Raw genomic sequence first — 27,502 nt, forward strand, 5'->3', positions numbered from 1 at the left:
AAATGGCAAGATTTCCTTTTTTTGATGGCCGTGTAATATTCCATTGTATATATATATACGACATCTTCTTTATGTGGGCTCTTTCCATAGTTCGGCTATTGTGGACATTGCTGCTCTAAACACTGGGGTGCAGGTGCCCCTTCAGATCACTACATTTGTATCTTTGGGGTAAATACCCAATAGTGCAATTTTTGGGTCATAGGGTAGCTCTATTTTCAACTTTTTGAGGAACCTCCATACTGTTTTCCAGAGTGGCTGCACCAGCTTGCATTCCCACCAACAGTGTAGGAGGGTTCCCCTTTCTCCGCATCCTTGCCAACATCTGTTGTTTTGACTTGTAATTTTAGCCATTCTGACTGGTGTGAGGTGGTATCTCATTGTGGCTTTGATTTGGATTTCCCTGATGCCGAGTGATGTGGAGCATTTTTTCATGTGTCTGTTAGCCATCTGTCTTCTTTGGAGAAATGTCTGTTCCTGTCTTCTGTCCGTTTCTTGATTGGGTTATTTGTTCTTTGGGTGTTAAGTTTGTTAAGTTCTTTATAGATTTTGAATACCAGCCCTTTATCTGATATGTCATTTGCAAATATCTTCTCCCATTCTGTCAGGTGTCTTTTGGTTTTTTTCAACTCTTTCCTTTGCTGTTCAGAAACTTTTTATCTTGATGAAGTCCCAATAGTTCATTTTTGCCTTTGTTTCCCTTCTCTCTGGCAGCTTTTAGATGTTACTCTTCCCTTGAGTTTCTGAGATGTGATAGCCGAGCATTCAGGTATGTTGTAGTTTGCAATTCTCCCCGTGTTTTCAGATCCTTACAACCCAAGACTTATCTCTCTCTGTTTTCCTTAGTTTAGAGACATTTTTCTGCAGTATTTCTTTATTCCCTCTTCATCATTCTTTCTGATTGCTGTTTCTGGAACTCAGATGGATTTGGAATTTCTGGATCAAGTTTTCCTATTGCTTAATATTTGTCTTATATTTTTCATCTTCTTGTCTTCTGTCTGTATGAATTCCACTTAATATTTAGCTGACTGGTTAGGCCTTCAGTTGTGTCTTTCTTCTTTTGTTTTTGCCATTATATTTTTTATTTTAAAATCTTTGGTTCCTTGTCATAGTTACCTACTCTTGTTTCATAATTTCCATTTTTTCTTTCATAGCTTTTTTGAAGAATGTGATTATCTTCCTGAGAAAATTTAAATATTTTAAGAGCTTTTCAGATTACTTTATCTCTAATTTCTTTTATAATATTAGCTTTCCTCAGATAATTGGTGGTTGTTGGTTAAATGCTTGTCACCAAGAAAAATTTTCCACACAACTTTCCCACACGAATTTGCATTATCTATGAAACCCTCTTTGTGGAATGGCAAAATAGTAGGTGCCTATCTTCATTATCACTATAGCAATGGCTTCTCCTGTCAGTCTGTATTTCTCTTTTAAAGATGTGTTCCTTGTTCTTGAATTTGGCTTTGTAGTAAATAACTTCTTCCTTATATATGTGATGATTTGATACAAGAAGTGAAAATTTTTACAAAATGCCCCGTCCAATTTCTTAAAATCAGAAATCCGAAACTACCTGTTTCTCAGATCTCCTACAGGTCTAAAATTCTATAATTCTTTAGGTTCCCTTAGGTATATAACTGTATGCTGAAAAATATTGCATAGGTCTTAAATCTTCTCTTTGTTTTTCATTTTTTAAAAAGGTTAAATCAAGCTTGTTTTGCTTGTTTGTCAAGCAAAATGGAGTCTGCAGTAAAATATTATAAGACACTGAGTTTTTGTTTCTTGGTGTTTGGCTTTACATCTGTTTATTTCCAAACAAAACTGAAGCCATGTTTAATTTTTTTGTATGATCTAGAACTGCACTATCCAATACGAAAGCCACTAACTACATGTGACTATTTAAATTTATCTTAATTAAAAAACTAAAAATTCAGTTTCTCAATAGCACTAGCCACATTTCAAGTGCTCAGTAGCCATATGTGGATAGTGGTTACCATACAGTACAGCACAAATATAGAACATTTTCATCATCACAGAAATTGCTGTTGGCATATTGATTTAGATCATTGAGGTCCCAGGGATATAAACAGAATTTGTCTTTACAAATATATGTATTTATATTTATATGGGTGTGTAATTTCACATATAATGTTGAGTTTTTTTTAGTGAACGATATTGAATATGACTAGCAGAGCACCAAGAATATAGTTCTTTAATATGGTGAATGTATTTATTTAGATCCTTTAGCTAAAACCTTTTCCATATGAATAGGCTGTGAGTTCTTCACTGGTAGAATTCCACCTGGAGTGGTCCCAACTCTACCGCTGTCTATGGTTTGTACCTCCCTGTCCTGAAAGATCAGGAATCAGGATTGATCACAGTAATGTAAAAGACCTACATATTCCATTACTTGGGAGAAGCAACAACTACATCTTGTATCCATTTTTGTCTGAATAAGAAAACCACTTCCATAAAGATAATGTGTTAGTGTTCTAGGGCTTCCAGAACAAAATAACAGACTGGGTGGCTTAAATCACAGACATTTATTTTCTCACAGTTCTGGGAGCTAAAAATCCAAGTTTAAGGTGCTGGCAAGTTTGGTTTCCTCTAAGGCCTCTCTCCTTGGCTTGCAGATGGCCTCTTCACATGGTCTTTGCTCTATGAGTGTGCATCCCTGCTGTCTCTTTGTACATCCAAATTTCCCCTTTTGTAGGGACACCAGTCATATTGAAGAAGGGCCCATCCTAATATCCTCATTTTAACTTAATCATCTATTTAATTCCCCCATCTCCAAATACAGTCACATACAGTACTGGAATTAGAGCTTCAACATATGAATTTCGGGGGTAATAATCTATCCCATAACAGATAATGTCTATAGAATTGAAAAAAACAATCATGGTCAATTCCTCATATACTAGGAGGTTAGGAGTTCTGTTAAATTTAATTCTTTGTGTACTTGGAGGATAAGTGGAAATTCCCAGTGGTCTCACCACATTGTTTCCTTATAACTGAAGTCTGTTGTGTATCGATACTTGTTTTTCCCCACTAATAAGGAGACATCAGAGTCTAAGGATAAATATTCTTCTTAAATAATGGAGAAGGTTAGAGAGTCATCTTGGGATTGTCATTCAACTTCTTTGAATCTCAGTGTCTTCCATTATAAAATGGAAATAATCATAATTGCCTCATGGTGCTGTTTTCTGAGGTAATGCCTGTGGACACTACTAGCACAAATCCCATTTCATAGCCCATGCCTATAAATATCTGTTGGAAACAGAGGAGACTGAGTTTGTGCTGACTTCCAGATAACCTATACTTTAAAAAAATTCTTTATCGAGGTTTTTCTTCCATTTTCTGATAAAATTAAAATATTCAGCCAATGTCATAAGATCCATATAATTAAATAGTCCAGTTAGATGAACTTTAGCTTACTAAGGTTTGACAAAAACTTGGGAGAATTTGGATGAAATACATAGAAGACATTTTTCTCTTCACCGGAAGATTGGTGGTGCTCCCTGCACACAATTCTTAGGGAATCATCTAGTTGGAAATGGCCACTATTCCTGACAGTCTTCTATTGGGAGAGTCCCTGTGCTCTTACAGTCCATCTGGGAGCTCCCTGGAGGAGTTCGCTCTGTTATATGTCTTCTTGACTAATTACATCACTCCAAGAAATAACTGGGAAAAGAACACAAATACTTTTGAATTGGAAGGCAACATGAGCCAACCTCCTCCTACCCAGTGGAGGTATCCTTTCTCCTGCACCTTCACCTTCCCTTTGTCAGTGTATTAAGCTCATTCTCTGACAAAAAACATCTTTCTCTTCTAGGATCTAATTGTTAATTGTTAAGAATTCCTAATATATATATTGAGAAAAAAAAAATCGTCCTGCCTATCTCTTCTAATCCTGGATGCAACCTCCCAGCCTAGTCTTAAAAAAAAAAAAAAAAAGCCACATTTATGGACTAGAAAGAGAACAAACTCATTGATTGAATGACGGCATTCACATCCCACTGACAGCAGTTTTACAATGCTGCTCTTAGGACCATCCCTGCGGTTCAAGTTTGCCTGTTGTGAATTGAGTCATTAAAGGTGTGTGGGTGAGTTAGTGATGCCAACCTCATGGAGAGTTGGCTGAATGATTAATGGCCTTGCCTTCTGATTTTAGAGGTTCCCATTAATTACAAGGGATTGAGTCTTTTTCGTGAAGAGTCTGTTATAGCTTCTCCTGCCACCTCCTCACTTCCTTTTAAAAGTGAGTAAGATGAGTATTTTTAATTTTAAAGTGTGGAAATCATTTCTTGTCATTTCCTTTTGGAAATTTCTGGACCAAATCACCCTAAAAACACATCTCTTAATCCTATAATATCCGAACAGTTCTGGAAAAAGAAGAAAACTGGTAAAGGTGCCAGTGAATGTACTTCTGCAGCTTCGTCTGTGACATCATTACCTTTATCATGGAGGACTTCAAGGACAGCATTACAGAGATCTTAGTAAAACCAGAATGTTAGTATCACCAGAATTATTAACATGTTGAAGAAGCTTGCATTTGCCATCATTGTCTCTTTACCCTGGGTAAAGAGTTAGATGAGATGAGATCATGATGTGGAGTGGAACTGGCCCCAAAAGATGAGCCAGGAAATCTGGGTTTGAATCCTGGCTCTGAAATGAACTGGTTGTATTGCACATAACATTTTTCTGGCCTCAGTTTTCTCATCAGAAATAACAAATGGAAAATACAGATAAAGTAATGTGAAAGACATGGAAAAATCTATGTAATTATTAGTCCAATTCTTATTTAACTTCCACTCATTTCTTGTCTTATTACCCTTTATGATTCCTGGATTTTAACCATTCTGTGCAAAATTGAGGTTGTCCTCTTGGATAAACTTTCAAAGTCAGCAGCAAACCGACCGATGGGACTGGAAAGTAGCATAGTAAGGTGAAAAGTATTTGGAGTCATACATTCCAGGGTTCAAATTCTAGCTTTATTTATCCATGCAATCTTAAATAAGTTACTTCACTTTCTTGATTTCATCTCTAAAATGGTAATAATGCAGTTTACTTCAGAGGATTATTGTAAGGATGAGAAAGATAATATATATGTAAGAAACTACACAGTGCCTGGCACCTAGCAGGTACTCTTTAAATATTATGAATACATGAACACCTCTGCTCCTTCCCTCTGTCCTTCTCTCCTTCATTCCATAAAAAATCACTTAATCTCTAACCAGCCAGTATGGAACATGTGACAAGGGATGCAGGTAGAATAAATAGTAGATTTGGCTGGATCCAGAAGTCAGCAGGGCAAGAAAACGGTCCACCACGATCTTGCCCATCTGTTATGGGATGAGAATTTTGTGAGGAATTTATTCTCTTCTTTCATCACAGATTCTGATGGGTCCTCCTTACAAGAGAGTAGAAGAGCAGAAGTAAGGGCAAGGAAAGATCCTTGATCTTAAAAACGTTTCTATAATTGCTCTCCTACACTATCTCACTTCCCAGGCCAGGACCCTAGGCTGAAAGTAAACGGTCAAGTTCTCTGAGCTACTTAGAAAAAATGCCTAAAAGTTGCATTTTTTCTTATAATTCACGTGGCAAATGAGGGACTCTCAGATTCTATTTGCACGTAACCATATTGAGGGCTTGCTTATTGTCAGAATCAAGCTACTTGTAACCTCTTCCCGGTAATATTTCTCTAGTATGAATAGGTCACAAATACTCAGGGCCATTCCTGCCAATCTAACAAGCCGAGTAGAAGCTGATTCTAGTGGCCATTAATCTCAGGGTGCACTGGAATTAGGTATGCATCGAAAGGTTCTGATCAGACCAGACGCAGCCCAAGGTAATGTAAAGAAGTCTGCATGATAAATTCAGAGACATGGACTCTAGTCCAGACTCCACCACGACTTGTTTGGAACCTCAGGCAAGTCTTTTGAGCTTTCAAGGACTCAATTCCTCATCTTTAAAATGTGGATAACGATCATTACATCTCTTTGCCTCACAATGCTATGATGAAGATTAACATAGATTATAGGTGATTATAGGTGTGAAAGTGTTGTATAAAAACAAAACACTATTATTATCTTTAATAATAGTCTTCTGAAGTCTTGCCATAGCTGTCCTGGGGCTCTAATCTATGGGAGCACTTTATAATGAGGTCTTTGGGGAATTTCGCTAACCAAATTTCCTTGGATGCCATTCAAATTGGACCAGAATCATAGTATTAGAGAGTGTTAGAGCTGGAAGGGATTGTAATACATCTAGTTCAACCCTCTCATTTCACAGATGAAAAAAAGGAGTCCTAGATAAAGAGAGGGACTCACCTTAGGTCACCCAGCTACGAAGTAGAAGAGTTGGTGTAGGAGCCCATTGGCTCTATACACTCTGTACCCTGCATTTTACTTTTACATGGAGAGTGCCTAAGCCAAATCCACTTCTCCCCTTCACTACCACAGCTATAGCTTGACCCCTCTTCAGTTCTTATCTGAAGTCTTATTTAGTTCTTCTTCTTTTTTTTAAAGATTTTATTTATTTATCTATCAGAGAGAGAGCAAGAGTGCACAAACGGGAATGGGCAGGCAGAGGGAGAAGAAGCAGGCTTCCCGCTGAGCAAGGAGCCCAACATGGGACTCAATCCCAGGACTCTAAGATCATGACCTGAGCCAAAGGCAGACGCTTAAGTGACTGACCCATGCAGGCATCCCAAATTCTTCCTAACTTTCAATCTGTCCATGCAACTTCATTCTACTTCTGGCCACTGGGAGCTTTTTGAACTATGGATCTGTTTATCTCTTCCAAACAGGTTTCCAGTTATTATTTAATTCCTTTAATCTTCTCATTACCTTCAAAATAAAATTAAAGTTTCTTAAAAATAGGGAATAGGCTACCCAAGGATCAGCAATCCTTCCACCTGACCTCCAAACTCCCTTTCACGTGGACTTTACGTTCTAGACCTCCTGACTTACTTGCTGTTAGGCACGTGTTCCATGCTTTCTCTTCCTTCACTTTGAGAGTGATCTTCCCTCTATTTGAAGCTGTTTCCCCCCTTTCTTAATATGCCAAATCCCTCCTAGACACCCATCATGAAACCTTCCCTTCCACTTCCATGCCCCCAGTTATAGGTGCTTTATTCTTACCCAGACACACCTGTATTATAACATCTCCACATCATGGGACCTAGGAGGCAGAAATTGGGGCTCGTGCAACTGACCTTTAAGTCTGTGCCAATCCCAAGCTTCTACCATTCTATGTGATCATTGGGGAATGAAGCTTCAGGGAAGACTTTTTATGTAGCAGTAGGGATTTGAAGGATAAAGGGGAGACAAAAAGATACATCAATTTTTACATGTTCGTATATTGTTTCATAAGATAGTTAATGCTGTCTGTTATCCAAGTTATCTTATACTGTTGTTATAGGCAGGGCTCATGTATTTCTAATTCTTGACTCTTGCTCTCTTCCTGTCCCCACATCTCATGCCCAAACAGGGCTTTAGATGCAGAAATGTGGTGGGGCAGATTGGTATATTTGCCTTAGAATATTGCAAAGAAAAATTGCTACCTTGTCACTTCTGCAACAAAATGATTCCACTGTCTTCTCTCCCCTTCTTTTTCTTCCTCCTCTTCTTTTAGGTAGCATCTCAGGGGAACTAGTAGGAGGGATGAAGAGGAACTCTTCCAAGTTACTCAGAAGGAACTGTTTAGCTGTCACTAGTAACCCCATTTATCCTAGACTAAGTGGAAAAAACTATTCTAAAAATAGGATTCAGTAATTATAGCACAACCCTACAGATCCTACAGATTTTTAGTTTCTGCAGTGTTTTAAAGCATGATTGTTGGATGTCATAAGAACTTATGAAGCAGGTAGAGACCAATATTACTATAGCTATTTTCCAGATAGAGAAACTGAGTCTAAGAGGGTTTAAATTACATGCCTGATTGGAAATGCTGGGATTGGAAGCTAGGGCCCTGAGTGCCCATTCTGTGGTCACCAAAGCCAAAGTTCTGCCACAGATGGAGAGGACTGAGCCCCTGTTCCAATCACCTCCTATTCACTGCCTTGGTGAGGGAGGGATCCTCCTCCTTAAATAGTACAAGATGGTTGAGTACCTGATACTTTGACACTGGGCAAATGAGGTTGATAGCAGTTAGTTTGTAATAAATACTCACAATCTGGGGGTAGAGAGAGGGGGAGAGGACATTGCACACCATGCAGGCCCACATGGGGATTGCACTTGGGATAGTGTGAACAAGCAGAGGCGCAGGGAAGTAGAACTTGTAGTAACAAGAGGGTGAGGTGATCTCTGGTTCCCACAGGAGGATATATTTGGCTCCTTTGAACAAGTCTTCAGGCTGTCAGGGAAGTGAAACCACTAGGCTGAGGGCTGAAAGTGGTGTAGTTGGTCCAGCTGTTAGGGGAACTAGCTGGGTGGGCAGCCTTTCTACTGGATGGGGGAGCAAAAGAACTCACAGTTGGGCCTCTTCAGCTCTGTGGGGCCCAAATATATCAAGGCATCACGTGAAATTTTAGGTCTTATAAATTTTAGGTCCCACAGCTCCCCTTCCTGTGCACACTGTATCTGCTCTGCAGAAAATACTCTTACTCATTGGCATTTCCATTAGGGCTTTCACCAAGATTTTTCTCTCTCACACAAATGACTGTTCATAAAAGAATTCTGTCAAGGAGCTGGCCTGTCCCTTGATGGCCCAGTGGATAAGGAAGCCTGACATTAATTTATTTGCCTAATGAATAACATGGTAAAGTCTTGGTTTGATAAGTGCACCACTTACACCAAGGTCTTTCATTCACATTCAGCTTCGTAAAATGGACATCCCTGTAGAAACTAATTGAATCTTGTTGGTGCCTGGGATAATGAATAATGTCAGCACACTTCAGAGATTAAAGATCCACACCAAAGGGAAGTGGCAGCAGAAGAGATTAGCTGTGCTTCCTGGAGACATCAGTTGCGACAGGATGGTCTCCCGTGGTTGGACCATGTTCCACACTGCATGCACCAGGATAACGGTAAAACCTTCTACTTTCTCCTTCCTAAAAGCCTACACATTTGAATCTCAAGATTTCAATGATAGCACCTGATTTCAGAGAATGTTTATGTTCAGTGACCTGCACGGCAGCTCACAGGGAAAAAATTGTAGCTGCATTTCCAAACAGGTTTCCAGTTATTATTAGGGTTGGGTTTTGGCTCCTACTCCAGACCTCCTAATGATTATCAGGGCTGTAACCTGTGGGGCTAGATGGAAATGTAAGATGTTTATGTCCTCTCTTCCTACAGATGTTGCCTCTGCACTAAAACTTGTAAGGGGTAGGGTCACTGTAGTGGCCCTGTTAACTTGCATCTGAGGGCATATAGTTTCTTCTGTTTTTGTCTTTGCTACACTGTGATGGGCAAATAGATCTTGGACTTACGCAGTAATGGAAAAGGGCAGGCCTAAGGAAACCATGACTCAGTGTCCAGTTAAATGCTTCTTATCCCGGCCTGTGCATGAGAATGGTCTATGGGATAAATCTCTCTCTATATATAGGAAATTGTGCTCCTCCTATTTCTGGTGAATCAAAATGTCAGGGGCAGAGGCTATGCAAATGACTTCACATGTGATTCTCGTGCATAGCGAGGCTTGAGAACCCCTCATACCTTTTGCATGGGGAGGATCCAGAAGGGACTACACATCCGGGAGAGCTATAATTTCAGATCAGAGGATCGGTTAAAATGGAGCAGAGCAAATGGGTCCAGAAGAGAGAAAGCAAAGTAGTCAAAAGTCACCAGGAAAGAAAATGAAATCCAAAATCGAGCAATAATAGGGCAACTACAATGAGAAGGCTGCTATGAATGGCTATAGATGAGAAGATAGGTATGAACTTTATTCTAGATAGGGCCTGTTTTCCCTTAGTCCTTGGTTTGTATTCTCCATCAGATGGAGTCAGGGCTCACAGAGGTTGTTGCTAGATGGCAGATTTAGACAGATTCTGATTCCAGGAAGCCTAAGGGTGGGAGGGCTGAAGGGATGGGGTTTGTTAGAATAAATTCTATAAGGTGACACCTAGATTCCAAATAAAATAAATAAAAAATTCATGCGTGCATGCACATGCGTGTACAATGTCCATCCATTATACAAAGTGCTCTTGGCACAATTAGCTACTTTTATTAGTAAATAACTTACGACAGAATTTTACTGGGGGACACCAAGAAGTAAAAATCACTGCACTGTTATTAAATTCCTCAGTGAATTTACAATCTGACTTTGAAGGCAAAACTCATTCATATTGATTATTATAAAGGCAGGAGACATCAGGATGGGTTGAATTCTTCTCTTACTAAACGTCCACATGCTCCTGCACTCTGGAGATACCAAATGACTTCTGGTTTCCTAACATGCCAAGCAGTTTCACATCTTTTTGTCTTTACTGATGTGCCCCATCTGTGTGAACTAACCCTAACCAGTGAGTCAGTTATGGCCACCCAGCAGTGCCTTTACCTCATTTAAGACCCAACTTCAGTGTCAGTCCTCCTTCCAATCTTTTCCCCACTTCACCGGTCTTCAGAAAACTACATCTCCTCATTCGCAAGTCTGTCTTCCTTCCTGAATAGGCCCTTTTGGTTGTGACCGGTTACAAGGTTCACCATTGAATCATATCTTGACTTTTATCTGTTTCCTGGGGGTGGCCTCCTCCATGTTTTTGCAAGGGGATGGGAAATAAACACACAGAATGCTTAAAGCAATTTCTTTTTGTTCCACTTGCTGTAAATGTGCATTGTATAGCAGAAATGCTGAGGAGCATCAAGGCTGTTTCCTAGTATGAAAAAAAACTAGGATTGCAGTGAATGGATGGCAGGCAAAGGACTTTGACTACATTCATCTCTCAAAGCAAGCCCCTTAATTATCTCATTGTCTGATGAGATATCTGATGCACAGATATGTGCTTCACTATTTCCTGATTTTAATGGTGTATAATATTGATTTAGTTAACATTTATTGACAGCTCACTGTGCCAGGAAAAGTTCTAGATGTTTTACATGTATTAGCCCATGTCATCCACACATTACTATGAGTTAGGTCTTTTTGCAGCTGAAGATACTGAGGCTCAAAGCAACATAGCCAAGAACAGAGATGAGTTTTAAACCTAGGTTGTCTGGATCTGAAGCCTATGCACTTAGCCATTACATGGACTTTCGGTGGTAAAGCTGGGAAAATCCTGGCCGAATTGGGACACATTGGTCTATGCTCCAGGATTAGGGCAACTGCATTGCAGTCTTGAGGGCCGTATTAGTTTCCTGGGGCTGCCATAACAAATTACCACACACTGGGGGACTTAACAGAAACTTATTGCTTCCTGGTTCTGGCAGCTAGAAATCTGCAATCAAGGTATTAGCTACCTCTGAAGGTACTGGGCCTTCAGATCTGCTCCAGGCCTCTCTCCTTGGCTTTTAAATGACCATCCTCATATTCACATGGTGTTCTCCCTGTGTATGTGTTTATCTTCAAATTTCCCCTTTTTATAAGGACACCAATTATATTGGGTTAGGTTCTACTCTAATTACCTCACTTTAACTTGATTACCTCTGTAAAGGCCTTATCTCCAAATAAAGACTGGAGGCTAAATCTTCAACATATGAATATGGAGGGGGATAGAATTCAGCCCATAACAAAGACCATCCAGTAACCAGAGATTACAGGTCAACATCAGGCCATGGAGTGAATCAAGGGTTCTCCATTTTACTGCATGTTAGAATCACCTAGGTGATTTAAGACACACACACACACACACACACACACACACACACACACACACACACACACACACACACACACACACACACACACACAACACCTTCAGGCCCCACAGCAGCCCAATTAAATAAGACTTTTAATAGTGACCCAAAGCATTAGAAAAAATTTTAAAGCTCCCCAGATTATTCTCATATATAGCCAGGACTCAGAATCCCTGATCTATCTGAGCTGAGGATCCTGCAAGTAGCAAGACCAGGAGAAAGAAAGTTGAGGGAAAGGGTGGGACATAAGCAGAGGCAGGGGTATGACCAAGGGGCTGTATCAGTAGCAAAATCTGCAACTTGGTTTGGGTGTGGAGCGCAGGAAGTCAGGAGACAGAGGAAGGTGAGACAGAGTGAGGCAGAGGTAATGAACGAAAGCAAGGTGCAGACTTGGGCCTAGCTGTTCAGTCCTCCAGTCCTGGTAGGAGCAGTTTCCCAGACAGAAAATGGGAAGTAACTGACCAGTAGTGCAATTCAGGGGCTAGAGCTCAGGTGTCTGTAGGGGACTGCCCCGCTCTGATGCTGCCATTTATCCACATTATGGACTCTGCCAGTGTGTCCACTGCCTCTCATCAGGAGAAACTCTGAGTAAGAGTCAGTAGCTGAAATGTGCCGGCTCACGAGTACCCCACTTTCAGCAGATATATGTTGTTTAAAAATTCACATTTGTAAAATAGCTGTATTAGAGAATATTTGCTTTATAAAATGACTCACAATGGGACTCTTTTAAATAGCAAGTTTCCCCTGGGCCCAACTGATTTTATTTGCCAGAAATCATTTCACACAATAGTTTTCCATAAGCACATCTAAATTGTGAACAAAGTTGTAGGAGATGGTATCTTCTGACACTTAGCAGTTTTGAACTTAAACACGTAATTTACCTCTCTGGGACTTAGTTTAGTCATTTACAAAATAGGAATAGTACCAGTCCTAATGAACTCAGTATTTTAAATTAATGAGATGGTATGTATGAAATTAATGAGAAAATGCTGAATGTCTTAACAAAAGATAGTATTTAAGGAAGTTATCAATAGCACTAAAAAGTGACTTGAGAAAACCTCATGACTCCATCGACATTTATCATTGACATGATATTGCATATAAGATGGAGGTGGTTTGCACAGTGGATGGCTTCGGGGAGGATGCTTAATGGTGTGGGCACTGCTCCAAATCAGGAGCCGGATTCCCTGCCTGTACCACATGGGAGGACTGAGGAAGAGCTCAGCAGAGAGAATCCGCTGGAGAGGGAAGTGCAGACCCATCAAGTCATTTCTAGAATTTCCAAGCAAAGCAGGCAGCTAACATCTTGTAAAACATAGGAAGGCAATTCAGGGCTCCAGAAGCACACATTCACATGGAAGCCTGGGCATTTGCAGATGGAAAGACTGAAAACTTGATAATAAGGGCCCTGGAAAAGACTATAAAAGTCAGCACAGTGAAGAAAGGCTGTGATGGCTCACAGAAGTGGGGTTAGCAGAAGGGGTGTTGCAGGGTGTACCAGAGCAGAAGGCAGTGTTATCAGATGCTCTACTAAAGGGTTACCAAACTGTCCTTCAGAACAGAACTAGGAGGTAATATTGGAGACTTGCTGGTCAGTATTTACAGCTAATTATTTAAAAGCTTAAGATAACTCATAATGAAATCTATACCTCTCATTAACAGTTCATTTTTGACAATTCTTTTTGCCTAAATAATGAAATCTTACAAATAATCTCTCTGAGTCCTGTTATATACAGAATGGTCCTACCTCACTTCAAGGGAAGCTGCTGATGGTCCAGTGGACACAAGCAATAAGCAGTATCCTTATGAGATGGTATCTGGATGGAGGGGTATTTGGGTCTGGCCAGCCTGCACATTACACACTCAGCCCTCTTCCCTCCTCCCTGACCCACACCCTCTCCTGGCTACTTCTAGGGGACTAAGGGAAGTTATAAACTGATGGCCAGACAGATTTTCACCTCTCTCTTGCTGTCCCTTCTCAGCAGCAGCACAAACACAAGAATGGACCCCAGAGCCAGAGGGTCAAGCAGATGCAAAGTAGAAACAAAGCATGTGGAAGGTGTGATGGGATGGCCCTCATCTGAAGAACTAATATTTATAAAGGCAGGTGGGAATACATTTTTATAAAAAGGAGGCAAGGGAGTTAAAATGGGAAACATTTGTCTGAAGGAAAACGCTGAAGGTCTTAAAGAGGGCTTGTCAGCAGGCTTGCTTCGACACTGCCTAATCATTCTTTTCTGAGTCTAGCTATTTCTCATCCTATATTTGCTGTATTTTGGGGAAGATTCCAGAGATAAAGCAGGCTAAACGACATCTGGGAATTTGAGTGGGAAACCGAATTTCCTTTGTCAATTGCATGGAAGTTAAAATAGGCAAGCAGGGGGATAGCTTTTGAGAAAAGAGACCTTCAAATTCCTGAAATCGTTATACATGTTGAATTTGTTACTGTCTCAGGTCATGATCTGAGTCAGCCAGAGAAAGTTCTTTAGAATACAGAGTTTGGTGATACACATGTCTAGAAAGTGTCTGAACATTATACTAGAAGTCACGGTAAATGAATTGTCATACTAACTCCATCTGATTTCTTCAAGCACATGAGTATATGTTTTGGAAGATGTCTAGTGGTCTGGCCTAAGAAATTTAAAATACCGTGCAAAGTAATCTAAAAGCAGATTCGGCATTGCAGCTCTGACTTGGATTGATTCCTCTCACCAGGGTTGGAACACACTCTAGACAATGTCAAGCCCCTGTTGTAATGCTCATGTCGGAGGAGAAGGTTTCCTAAATCTGAAGGTGATAGGATTTATTATCTGACTCACAGTATATATGACCATATGACTGGGTATTTTATAATTATTTTCTTTTTTCTTGTAAACTGCATTTTAAAAGTGATATGCTATACTGCAAACATCGCTCAATATAAGCACATGGTCTTCAAGATCTTTCTGGATCTGACTCAGATTCTACTCTTGAGTTTAATTGGCTGGACTTGGTAAAGATGCTGATCTGCCCTGATAACCACAGACTGAGTTCGAATTCCAGTCTCATGACTCATAGGTTTGTGGCATTGGGCAGTTCACCTGCAAGCTCCCCAAGCCCTGTTTGTACCACAGTCACCAGGAAGGCAATACGAACATCCCATAACACCTGGGAAGAATAAATGAACTAATGTATGTGGGTACTCTGTACTGAGAGTCATTCTCAGTATATAGTCCTGTTCTCTTGATATGAGATGTGGTTACTTACTCCTATACTCTGAGGCCTCTGGCCTTGGCCCTGTCCCTAAGCTGATTTGGCTAGAGGCCCAAAGAGGGCAGCACCAGCCTGTCTGAGTCTATGGGGTTTTGTCACTCTGGTCTGGCCTCATAACCTTTTGGATGTGGTGAATTAGGATAGTGTCAGGAACTCAGGGTTGCCTATAGGGTCCCCAGGAGAATGTTATAGTCAGTGAGGGAAAACAGGTAGCCACATCATGGCAGTTGCACAGAGAATATCCTCGTTTACACTTCCTACTGCTCCACTAGGCGGAGTTACTGCTTCAGTCCGCCACTTGATATATTTTACATTGATGGCATGAGACATAAGAACTTTCACATGTATTGACAGTTTCTTTTTTACTATATGTAAATGATATCATTTTTTACTATATGTGAATGATACCACATAATTCTCATGTGCAGCTGGGTCCACATCAAGCCTGGGTGCAGCCCTGGATATCAGTCCCCCACCACAAGCTGTTGAGCATGCCTCTAAACAACCAGTGAACTGACCACAACCATAAAGGAGAACCATGAGTTTGAGGGCTAATGTTTTCCTCCTAGAAGCTCAAAACAGGAAGGCGCATATAAAACAGAGCTGACAAATACTGGTATGCAGACTGTGTCAAGCGTTGGGGCTACATCCTGGCTTCAGTTGTGTTCTCCCCCTCATTGCCACTGTAACGGAGGTAGTGAGGCTTATTTATTAATAAATCTACACTCTCCATTTTCCACAACAGAACAGTCTGAGTGCACAGCCGAGGGGTGATTTCTGGCTTGGGAGCTCTCTAGGGAAATGTGGGGACCCTAGGCCATCTTTCCCCAAGTCTCACCTTTCACTAAAGGGCCCCTGGCAATCCACTTCCCTGCCTCCCCTCTTGGCGGCAGCTCTCCCACCCTTCTGATGACTTCACTGGTGCTTATTCAGGGTTTCCAGGTAGAGTCTGGTTTTGTACCAGATAGGATGTTATTTGAGCATTCTGCATGGGAAACAAATGGAGGCATAAACGTTTGTTGTCATTTCCCAGTCAGGTTTTGCTGTGGTATGTCATAACCTGACTCGAGCTCCGATTTTCTGTGTAGGCCTCCTCTATATGCTGTTGTGCTCCTTTGTCGTTTGGAAGCTTTGTCGTTGGATAACTAAGTGTGAGCCTGACTGGAGCATTATTGCAGGCCCACCTCTACTGAGCCTGGCTGGCTCAAGCAACAGCCAGTTTGCTGAATAGCTTGGTGGAGAGTTCATCCACCTTAGTGTTGCCCTGAATCTACAACTTCATAATCATGCTGAATAGTTCTCTTTCATAATCATATGGTTCGTGACAGTGTCACTCCCGTCAAGCTTTATCCTTCTCATTTATTGCAACTTTCTTTTAAGGTAACACATAATTGGCAAAACAAAAACAAAAACAAAAAGACAGTTGTCTCACCTTTAAGTTTTTTTATTTATTTCCTACATTGCCCTAGGGCAAAACAAAAGAATACGGTTTTTCATATTTATGGTTAGGGCAAACTACTTACCACTTTGTATAGCCAACAGCGTGGGGCATCTGAAGCCAGATTTTTTACTTGAATTCTGGCTAAACCACATAGTAGCTTTGTCTCTGAACAAGTTGTTAACCTCTCAGTGCCTCAGCTACACCATCTGTAAGATGGAAATAATAATTAATGCCTACCTCTTATAGTTTGTGTAGGTTAAATTCAACTGCAAACAAGGGTTAGAACAGTACCAGGCATACAAGAAACACTTAGTAAGTTATAGCCTTTCATTATATTTTTGAGATGTACTTAAATCCAAAGAATAGAACCTACACATGTAATTCCTTACATCTTGGCAAAAGTGACTTTTGAAATTTACCATTTTGTGATTTAAGTGCTTGCAATATGCCTGATCATGAGAAATCATCTTCTTTTGATGAGGTATTTTATTTTATTTATATTTATTTTTATCCCTTTCACCCATTTTGCCTGTCTCCTCACCCTCCCCTTTGGCAACCACAGGTTTTTTCTCTATATTTATGAATCTGTTTCTCTTTTTTGTTGTTTTGTTTTTTAGATTTCACACATAAGTAAAATCATACAGTACTTATCTTTTTCTGTCTGGCATATTCCACTTAGGATAATACCCTCTAGGCCTAACCATGTTGTCATAAATGGCAAGATTTCATTCTTTTTTATAGCTGAGTAATATTCCATTGTGTATGCATACCACATTTTGTTGATGCATTCATCTGTCGATGGACACTTAGATTGTTTCCATGTTTGGTTATCATAAATAATGCTGCAGTAAACATTGGGGTGCATATATCTTTCCAATTAGTGTTTTCATTTTCTTTGGGTAAATACCCAGAAGTGAAATAACTGGATCATGTGGTAGTTCTATTTTTAGTTTTTTGAAGAACTTCCACACTGTTATTCATAGTGGCTACACCAATTTTCACTCCCACTGACAGTGCACAAGGATTCCCTTTTCTCCTTACCACCACTTATTTCTTGTTTTTTGGTGATACTAGCCATTCTGCATGCTATGAGGTGATATCTCATTGTGCTTTTGATTTGCATTTCCCTATTGATGAGTGAAGTTGAGCATCTTTTCATGTGTCTGTTGGCCATCTGTGTATCTTCTGTGGAAAAATATCTGTTCAGTTTTTTGCCCATTTTAATCGGATTATTTGGTATTTAGGTGTTGATGATGAAGCATTTTAATCAGGGTATTGTTTTGGTGGGGGAAAAAATGAGAGCTCTCTTTTTATGAGTCAGTCAGTGACTTAAGAATCTGGTGATAGAAATAGACTTAAAAATGAAGAAATGTGTTTTCAGCATATATCTGCTGCTCCACATTTATTAAAACTTATTAGATACTTTAATTCCAGTGTCAAATGGTATATAAAGAGTATGTTATGGCCTTGGATCATAGGACCCAGTTCAGTGAGAAAAGAGAGTAAACATGTTTCATTTACTGCTCTGTGTGGCCACAGCTCAGTGCTGGACTATACATAGTAGCAGACCCATGAGTGTTTATTAAGTAGATACACAACTACTAAACGTTTGAGAGTTTGAGTCACTAAGAAATTAACCATATGTGGTTGCTGTGTTTATGCACATTCCTCTCATTCTAACATTCTGGGGATAAAAAAGGGCTTTGAAAGAAAATGGCATTGATGAAAAGCTGTGTGGTTTAAAGTCAATTATTTGCCAAAAGATAGATTGTCAATGAGGAACTTCCCATATGAAGTTTTTTTTTTTATTTTAAGTTTTTTATTTTTTTTTCATTTTAAGTTTTACCAAGTTTAATTTAGTATTCTCTGGAATTTTTGTTGAAATGATTTGGTGACCCAGTCCATTCTGACATTGAGTCCTGTGACTGCAGCATGTCACCTTCCATAGCTGATTCCATCATTGATCTGACAGTCAACATTGACATGCCTGCTTCTCACCCAGCACTCTTCCTCTGCTCACTGAGTCAGCCCTTTCTAAGGTTGCTCCTGCTGGTGTCACCTCCAGAGCTCTTTGATAGGGTTGTAATCACAGTGTCACAGTGACATGAGTTTTTTTAAATGCCCCTAGAATAATAACACCTCTTTCATGTGTCTCTCGATCAGTTTATGATAGGTTACCTGATGAAGGATGCATACAACAAGATATAGTGAAGTCCTACTCAAAACCATCTCTTTCCTACTACACTTGGCCTGTGTCCCTGGAATAATCCAGGGCATCCCTGCTCCCTTTTTCTGTAGTTGCTTCTCTGTGCTGAATACTGCCCAGAGAGTAAAGGGTAGCCTCAGTCACTGGGTACAACAAATGGGTGATACCATCTATCCTTTTTCTTCCCAACAGAACCCTCAGGCAGTTAGGAAAATAGTACCCCAGAGGCACACCTTTGCTAATTTGCTCTTTTCAAAGGGAATGATTTTATTTTAGAACCTTGCCAATAACAAAAACACAACCTCAAAAGCACTAAACACCTCAAGAGAGCTACAGATAAAATGTCTGGTGTTAAAGGAAAGAGAAAGAACATTTCTGGCTGGGATGATGAGGAAAGCCTTTTTTAAAAAAGGTGGTAGCTAAAGGTGGTTCTTGAAGAAAGATCTTGGGAAAGGCAGAAATAAAAGACTTTGGGGACATTTTGAGCCATGGCTCTGTCACTCTGCTACAGAGTATCCTTGAATAGATCCAAGGTCCATCGTTTATTCATTTCTAAAGTGATAGTGTCACAGTAGATTCCTAGGGCTTCTGCACCCTTCAACTTCACAAACCAGGGACTGTGAATAAGTAGGATTTAGAAAGGCAGAGATGCTGTGAGCATTAGAGACAGAAGCAGAAGAGCAAACAAAGGTTCAAAGTGTGTTTGGAAAATGATGAGTACTCCATGCAAGGAGGCAAGGCTTGAAAGAGAACAGACTCAGCATGGAAATGAAGTTAAAGTAAAGGACTTTATTTTGAGGAGAGAAGTCAGTTGGTACCCTTGGTTTTCTGAGGGCAGGAATACACAATATTAAATGTTTTCATACAGACACAAAAGGAACTTACTGTCTTACGAGATTTTCAAAAACATTAGGAGGTTGGGTCCCCTGCAAAATGGATTGTTTAAGTTAAGAGCAGCTAGGACAAAATTGGCAAACTAAGAATTCAGCTTTGCAAGTGACTTTAGTAATTTTTAATTCACTAGAAAAAACTAGATCAATTTATATTTTTCATTGTACCTGGTAACAACTGATCAACTGTTGTGAACCTTAATGTTAATTTCCATTGAATCCCATCCTATTTTCTTGTGGGTCTGGGCTAAAGTGGTATGATTATGTTAGCTTGAGGAAGCAGCAGACTGAGATTTAGTAATTGGGAGCAAGTACATGGGTTGTGAAGGAGTCTCGGAGGAATCAACCAATTATGAAATAATAAAAAGCACCATTGGGGGTAAAAGGAGATGCAGAATGTGTAGCATCTAGTTCTGTCTCTCACAGGACTAATAATCTAGTTAAGGAAATCAGATGGACCTATACGGTTAGAATGTTGGATAATAACGTAAGTGCACATAGAAGGGTTCAAATGCAGTTCTGTGGGACTTTGAGGATAGGAGAAGGGACTCTGGTCAAAGGTAAGGTTACTAAAGTTAGCAAATGAAAATATACCCAGTTAAATATGAATTTCAGGTAAATACTGGATAATTTTTAGCATAAGCATATCCCAAATACTGCATGGAATATACTTATACTAAAACATTATTCAAATTCAGATTTTAGTGGATAGAGTGCATTTTATCAGTCAACTTAAAAAAAAAGTCTATTTTATCCTATGACTTGATGGATATGACAACTTGCAGAAAGAATGAGATATTTAGAAGAAAGAGAAAATATATAATTTTAGTAATTAAAATTTAATAAGGGGATGAATTTAATAAGGGGTGGTGAATAAAACAGGTAGTCTAAAATTTAATAATTTATTAAATTCTATTTAATACTAATTTAATAAGGGTTGGTGAATAAAACAGGTAGTCTAGAATGGAGAGCTTATATGGAAGAGAAGGGTGGACCAGGGGAATTCATCACTCTAATTACATGGAAATTTAAAACTGATAGGCCCAATGACCTCAGAGTTGAAGATATAAAAGTTAGATAGATATAATCTTTATTTTTTTGTAAATATAAAAGTTCATGGACAATTAATGCTGGAAGAAATCTTAACAGTCATCTCTCCCCTCATTTACAGATAAAGAAAGCACAGCCCAAATTCACAAAGCTGAGACTACAGTTCTGCTCTCTCTGTTAATTCTCAGGCCAATGTTCTTTCCTTTTCACCATGCTGTAGTTTCTTATTTCTCAAATAAACTAGTAGCTCCAAACCAACAATGAGCCCAACAATTTACTGGGACATAGTGGTGAAAGCTAAGTAATGAAATTTTTTGCTAAGTTCTCCCATGAATCCCTCAAATCATCTCAAACAATTTTGGAAACCTTCCTCAGGTCTTCAGATTTCTCTAGGGTACAGCTCCTTTTATTAGCCCTCAGGGGGCAAATTGCCAGTGACGTCCTAAATTTAGAGACGCTGTTTTCCTTCAGAGTTCTTGTGGTTATTTTCCACAGACAACTAAATTCTCCACATACAGATTAGTGCCAGAAAATAATCTTCCATGTGTATCAATGTCGTAAGCAGTGATTGGCTTGGGTTGAGCATGGAAATAAGTCTTGACTTCACTCAAAGAATTATTTCCTTAGTGATTTCACTCCCTCCCTAACCTTTGTCTTGCACTCTCTGCAAGGACCCTCACATTAAGCTGGCACCGGGGATTTGGCTCAGGCTATCTCCCAAGTGTGGCCTCCTCCCTTCTCTATGACCAGCAATATGTTCAGCCAATAATTTATAGAAAAGAGCCCAATAATCCATAAAGTTAATTCAGTGTTCCCCTTTTGGGTGTGATGATGTTTCTTAGGAGCCAGTGTCATGAACACAGTAAAAAATAAAGAGTCTAAGTGGAAATGTCATCTCAGTAGTCATCAAGGATGTTGAAATCCTGTTTTATCTGAATTTTCATGGATATTGGTGGTAACTGGAGCTTTTCTAGAAACCCCGAGCTCTACTGGATTATCTACCTTGTCTGCATATTTACTTGGTCATAGAAATTCATATTTTCATTTATTTACCATTTTTGGTATCTTCCATTTGCAAAGCACTGTTGTGGCCTCATTAAAAGTTATAGCTGGGGAAGGAGGGTATTTAGAAATTGTCTATATTCTTCCCCTTATTTTACACATCAGGAAATTGAGAACCAGAAAGAGAAATGACTTTCCCTAAAGTCACTACTTGTGAGCAAAGCTGTGACGAAATCCTAGTTCTCTGTCTTAAAATCCTGACTTATTCATAGATTGCCTCAACCCTAATGGAAATGACTTCGTAAAATGTAATTGTTGGAATTGTATCGCCAACACAAAAATAGCTACTAAAGATTACAGCTGGCATTTGGAACTTTTACTATTAAATAAACACTAAATTGGTACTATTAAACTGCCAAATGCTCTCTCCTAACTTAGGATGAGTAAAGACAAGAGGAGGAATGGATCAATTTCACACCTCTTCTAAAAGGGCAAAGTGGAAGCCACTTACTGCGACTGTTAGGATGCTAATGCCATTAGCTGTCTGTCAGGTAGTGAGCTCTCTGTCAGCAGGAGTGTTAAGCAGCTAGATAGCCCTTTGGCAGGAATGCTGCATAAGGAATTTTGAAATGGGTGAAAGATAGTGCTGATATTTTTGATGTTTCCTCCATCTCTAAGATTGTATAATCAAGCTTAGGAAGTCTTAAAGTAAAACCATTTCTGGTCATTTAAATCCAGAAGCAATGATAATAACAACAATGAGGCATTATACAGGATGCCCAGCAATAGTACCTGTTCAACACAGAAGGCCAATATCAGTTTAAGTTTTACCTCTTGTCCGCATGCAGTTGAGAGTTAAAGTGTCACGAGTAGAGATCACCTGAGAAAGTGTTTATAAAGGATACAAAACTTCATGGATGGGAGTGGGAAGATGACTCAGCAAAATATCCTGACATTTAACACTGATAGGTCTGCTGTGAACCTAGGTGTTTGGGGCCTAGAGGGCTGTAGAAGAGACCAGGGCCTTTGGGCTGTAGCAGCTGGCAAGACTGAGCACCTGACCTGCACCTTGAAGCATGAGTGAGGCAACACAAATAATTATTAATTATTTTCAATCCAGGGATAAGTATCACTTAAGTGTAAATTTTCTTTAAATGCTTAGAAAATAAATTCATGGCACTGTTTGATAGCACCCTGGTTCTGTGGCCCATCAGGAAGTCACAGTATAATAAAGCTGAAAAGGGGTCCTAAGATGCCCCAACCTCCCCCCACCCTATTTTACAGAACCGGAAACTGAGTCCAAGAATAGTTTAACAACTTGTTTTAGGACACACAGTCGTTAGGTGACAGAGCTTAGTCTCCTCGTTTTACTCTGTTAGGTTGGTGGTCATATTTCAAATCATTTTCTGAGTTTCACCTTAAATGATATTGTGGAGTAAACCATTAGCTCATGTGAGTGTGTGTTACCAGGTCAATTCTTGAATTTGATTATGCTTCCTTCCCACCCTGAACAGCCACTCAACGGGCTTGCTGTTTCTATTTTTAAAGCACAGGGTAGATCAGATATGTACACCTAGGGAAGGAGTTTTCTTCCTGGCAGTGTGCATGTCACAGCCGATCTCTCCCACCACGTCAGCATCTCTATTAAGAGTGACACTCACTCTACCTTCCCCCTAACGATGACAGAGTCCTGGCCATCTTTCTTCTTTACCACTGGATTTCCAGGTGACTGACAGGTGGTTGTAAGGGTGAGTCCTCCTGGACAAGTTCCCTCAAACCCTATTCTTTGCTCCACCATTTTCCTAACTACTATCTTGAGAGTAAATGTTCTAGGAAGACCACTCTAGGGAGGTTACACATCCTCTTTAATTTGCACATTTCTTTCAGAACTGGGAAGAAATGAAACCTGCTGTAAGGGGAGAAAGTCTGTCAGAATCACCGTGTTAAAAAAAAAAAAGTCAGAGCTTGAATGTCAATCATAAATTGCATTCCTCATTTCTTTCCATTTCTAATAATAGTCTCGTGTACCCCTTCTCCACATACACACACTTAGATGTTTATTAATAGGGAATTAAAGCAAGAAAAAGCCCTGACCAAAAACATAAGGATTGAGTCCCAGGGTGGTGTGTTAGAAATTACAGAAGAGGGGGCTATATATGTTTAAAATATCTGAGAAAAAGAACAACCCGATAGATAAGACATATGAATAGAAATGGAGATGCAAAAGGCTGTTATATGAAATGCACAACTCATGCATAATAAGAGAAATGGAAATTAAAATTATACTGTGATCCCATTTTTTACTTATCAGATTGGCAAAAATCCAAAGATCAAAAACATAACCTGTTGGCAAAGCTGTGGGGAAACAGGCCCTTTTCAGACATTGCTGGTGGGAATTTATATTAGTATAACCCCTATGGAGGGCAATTTGGCGATATCTGTCAAAATTACAAATGCAAATATGCTTTGACCCAGTAATACCACTTCTGGGAATTTATCCCACAGATATTCTTGCACAGGTGCAAAATAATATACTTACAAGGTTATTAATTGCAGCCTTGTTTGTAATAGCAAAAGATTGGAAACAAACCACCAGTCTGTCAATAATAAGGGCCTTTAAAATAAATCATCATATATCCTTATAATGACACAATCTGCAGCTTTAAAAAAGGAAAGAGCTCTCTACATACTGATACAGAAAGATACCTGAGATATATTAAGTTTAAAAAGAAAGGAAGGTGAAAATACTTCTCTTCATTTGGTAATTCAGTTAATGGGAATGGAGGAATAATAGTACCAAACAACTTCCGAATACTCATGGTGGAAGAATAACTGGTTTCCTGTAGCAGTACTGAGGCCTTTGATTGATGGTTGGGCAGGCGGGGGAAGGGAAAGGCACCTCTCACAGTGTGTGACTTTTGTGACTTAGAATGGACTGTGTTCAGGGGAAAATAGGACCACAGACCTAACTAAGTTCTTGAGTAAGCTGTTTCTAAGGTGACAGGCAGGAAGGAATAAGACTTGGTTGGGTTCAGTAAGTCACACTGCAAGTTGTTCTTTGTGATGGGTTACAACACTGTGGAGTATTCTGTGGTGTTGACTTAGGATTGGACCACAGGGTTAGCAACCTTGATGAGCCTGCTGTGAAGGGTGCTGACAGCGTACTTTTGAAAGGGGTCACACTGTTTGAACACTTATTTGTTCAGGGGAGTAAAACATAAGGGTCTTATCAGTTTGCTGAGCCGTTAATTGTCAGTCTACGTGACAAGTAATTCTATTAAGAGGGCTGATTTCTTCTTCAAGTACCTGTTCAAATAAATAAAATTTAAAAACTGTAGCATAAAAGAGTCTCTCTGACTAATAACCTTATATTACCTCCATATAAAATTCATACGAAGAAACAGAATAGATAATATATCTTAGCAACCTGGGGAAGTGGCAGCAGTGAGCAGACTGCTAGGGAGACTGTCGGACTGGTCTGCACAGCAGGTTGTCCACGTCTGCTAGCCCCTGGAAAGAGAACAAGCCTGCCCACTTGAAGTAAAAATCATAGCTCCTGCCCACTGAGTGTTCCAGCTGTCAGGAGTGCTGTGCAAATATTAATTCTTTTAATGCTCACAACTACAACAGGTGATAAGTTATATTTTTATTCCCATTTTGCAGGTGGAGAAGAGCACAGGAAACTGGCTCGAGGTTCCTTAGCTAGTGAAGAAGCAGAGCTAGGATTTGAACTCAGTCAAACTCCAGAACTGATGTGATCGTTTTGCCCCATCACCTCCCACTCCCCAAACCCTTAATCCCCGTCCCCATAGGACCCCACCCCCTTCCCACCTTTCCTTGTTCAGAATCACAGGATTTGCACCATGCAGAAAACTTCCACACAGTAGGTACTGAATATTTAGCCTGGATTTTTCCCTTTACTTCCTCCCCCTCTCGGCTAGTACTTCCATTTCTATATGTACTCACAGATGGAAACCCCCAGCATAACGTTTTTACAGTCCTAGCTGGAAAGATAAGAAAGCTAAGGTGACAAATTTGTTTGGCATTGTTGCCCATTAATCCTTCTGAAAACCCTCCCTTCCTTTTGTTCCTTTCACATCCACTCTCCTGCTTTTCTTTCTACATTGTGGACATTGTGGTCTGATTTGCTGTTTCATTGTCTTCCCCCAGCTGGTAAATGTGGAGTTAGTTTCACAAAGCCCAGACCTAACCCGCTTCTTTATGCGCATCAGTTCTCTTCCCCAGAAATCTCGTGGGCATCTATAGCATTAGTTACTGTCTATTCACCAAAGACTCACAAAGCTTAAAAACTAAGCCTACACCTTTATTTTGGGCTCCAGATCTGCATTCTAGCTGTCTTCTTGACATTGTTCCTTAGATATCTCTACAGTTTCTCAAACTTGAATATTATCAACAGTAATCTCATGCTTTTTCTTTACAAACCTATTTTAAAATATTATCTCAATGAAAAACTACCGTCTAGCCAAATTGCACAAATTAGACCTAAGGGGCATCCTTGACCTCCTCTCTCCTTCTACCCCATTTTTTCACCAAATTCTCTTACTTTTGCTTTTCATATGTCTCTCCAATCTACCCACCTCCATTCCTGTGCAGCTAATCTTGTAGAAGCTTACTCGGGCCATTAAAATAGCCTCTAGCTGGTTTTACTGTGTCCATGATAATTAGTCCTCTAATTCATTTTTTACCCTCCAAGCAGAGAGATTTTCTAAAGACTAATTCTAGCATATCACTACACTGCTTAAAACCTGGTTACTGGTATTCCATTGCTTTTAGAATAGAGATCAATGTCCTTAATAAGATGTGTGGACTCCACCTGAGCTGGCCCCTGTCTACTTTTGCAGAGCTTTGCATTCCATACCTCCCTTGCATTCAGTCCTACATCAGTGTATTTACATATATTCTTTCCCCCGTCTGGAATGCTCTTCCTCTCATTCCATTGAATGACTCCAGTTGAGCCTTCTGTTATCAGCTTAAATGTCAGTTCCACAGAGAAGTCTTCCTTGATAGCTACCCACAATGAGTGTGTTTCTGCTCCAAAATATATATTCACCACATTACTCTTTCTCCTCACAGTATTCACAAGTTCACAATTATATTTTGTGGATATTATGTATGTGTGCTTCTTGAGAGATGATCTCAAGTATGTTTTGTTTTATCTCCTGTGCTCAGTATAAAGTAGACACATAATTCATAGTTACTAAATGCCCATCTACACGAATGAATGAATGAGTGAGTGAGTGAAAGAGGATACCCAAAGTAAAGGATTGAGGTAAAGGTAGAAGGAGGGCTCTGCTCTCAAGATACCCTCTGGTTTTTCATTTATTTCCTCTGTTCATACTATCGAAGCTCAAGCTAAAGAGGATGAAGACACTGAGGGTTGCAGCCGAGGGCTCAGCTGCAAACATTAAGACAGAGATTTGACCCACAACTCAGAGGGCAGAGAAAGGAGCCCCAGGCAAAGAGCACAGCCTGCCAGTGGGCAACATATGATCTAACTCCTCTTCTTCTCTTTCCGGAAGAAGAAATAATTCAGTTATTATTGAGATCCATAAAAGACAAAACACTTAAAATAATAGCAAACTTGCATATCAAAATATAATAAAAGTGAACTGCTATGAAAAATCATTTACTGTGAAAAGCAGAAAATTTGAAAAACAGTTTTGCATTCTTAGTAGACAGCAATAGGATCTAGTCTCCATAAAAGAAGTAATTGAAAGTCATATTAGGAAGGAGAGTAATGAGATGAAAACATTGGTGGATGAGATGAAAGAGACGGGTAAGATAAAAAAACAATCACAAGAAAACCAAAAACACAGTAGCAGTATTAAAGTATACGTTATTGGCATTAAAGAAC

At 39.7% G+C, this 27,502-nt stretch overlaps 1 protein-coding gene across 10 annotated transcripts in view; it reads left to right on the forward strand.

Moving 5' to 3' along the window:
- Positions 1-27,502, forward strand: part of SLC14A2 (solute carrier family 14 member 2) — a 497,483-nt gene that overhangs the window by 1,501 nt on the left and 468,480 nt on the right. For 5 of the 10 annotated variants that reach the window (XM_027577555.2, XM_035724077.1, XM_027577559.2 and 2 more), the window contains one exon: positions 8,813-9,022. The exons of the other annotated variants lie outside the window; for them this stretch is intronic. The gene's annotated coding sequence lies outside the window, so the exon portion shown is untranslated. The remainder of the gene's footprint in view (positions 1-8,812; positions 9,023-27,502) is intronic. 10 annotated transcript variants of the gene reach the window in all.

The sequence above is a fragment of the Zalophus californianus genome, chromosome 14 (genome assembly GCF_009762305.2).
Source record: "Zalophus californianus isolate mZalCal1 chromosome 14, mZalCal1.pri.v2, whole genome shotgun sequence".
NCBI classification, from domain to species: Eukaryota; Metazoa; Chordata; class Mammalia; order Carnivora; family Otariidae; genus Zalophus; species Zalophus californianus.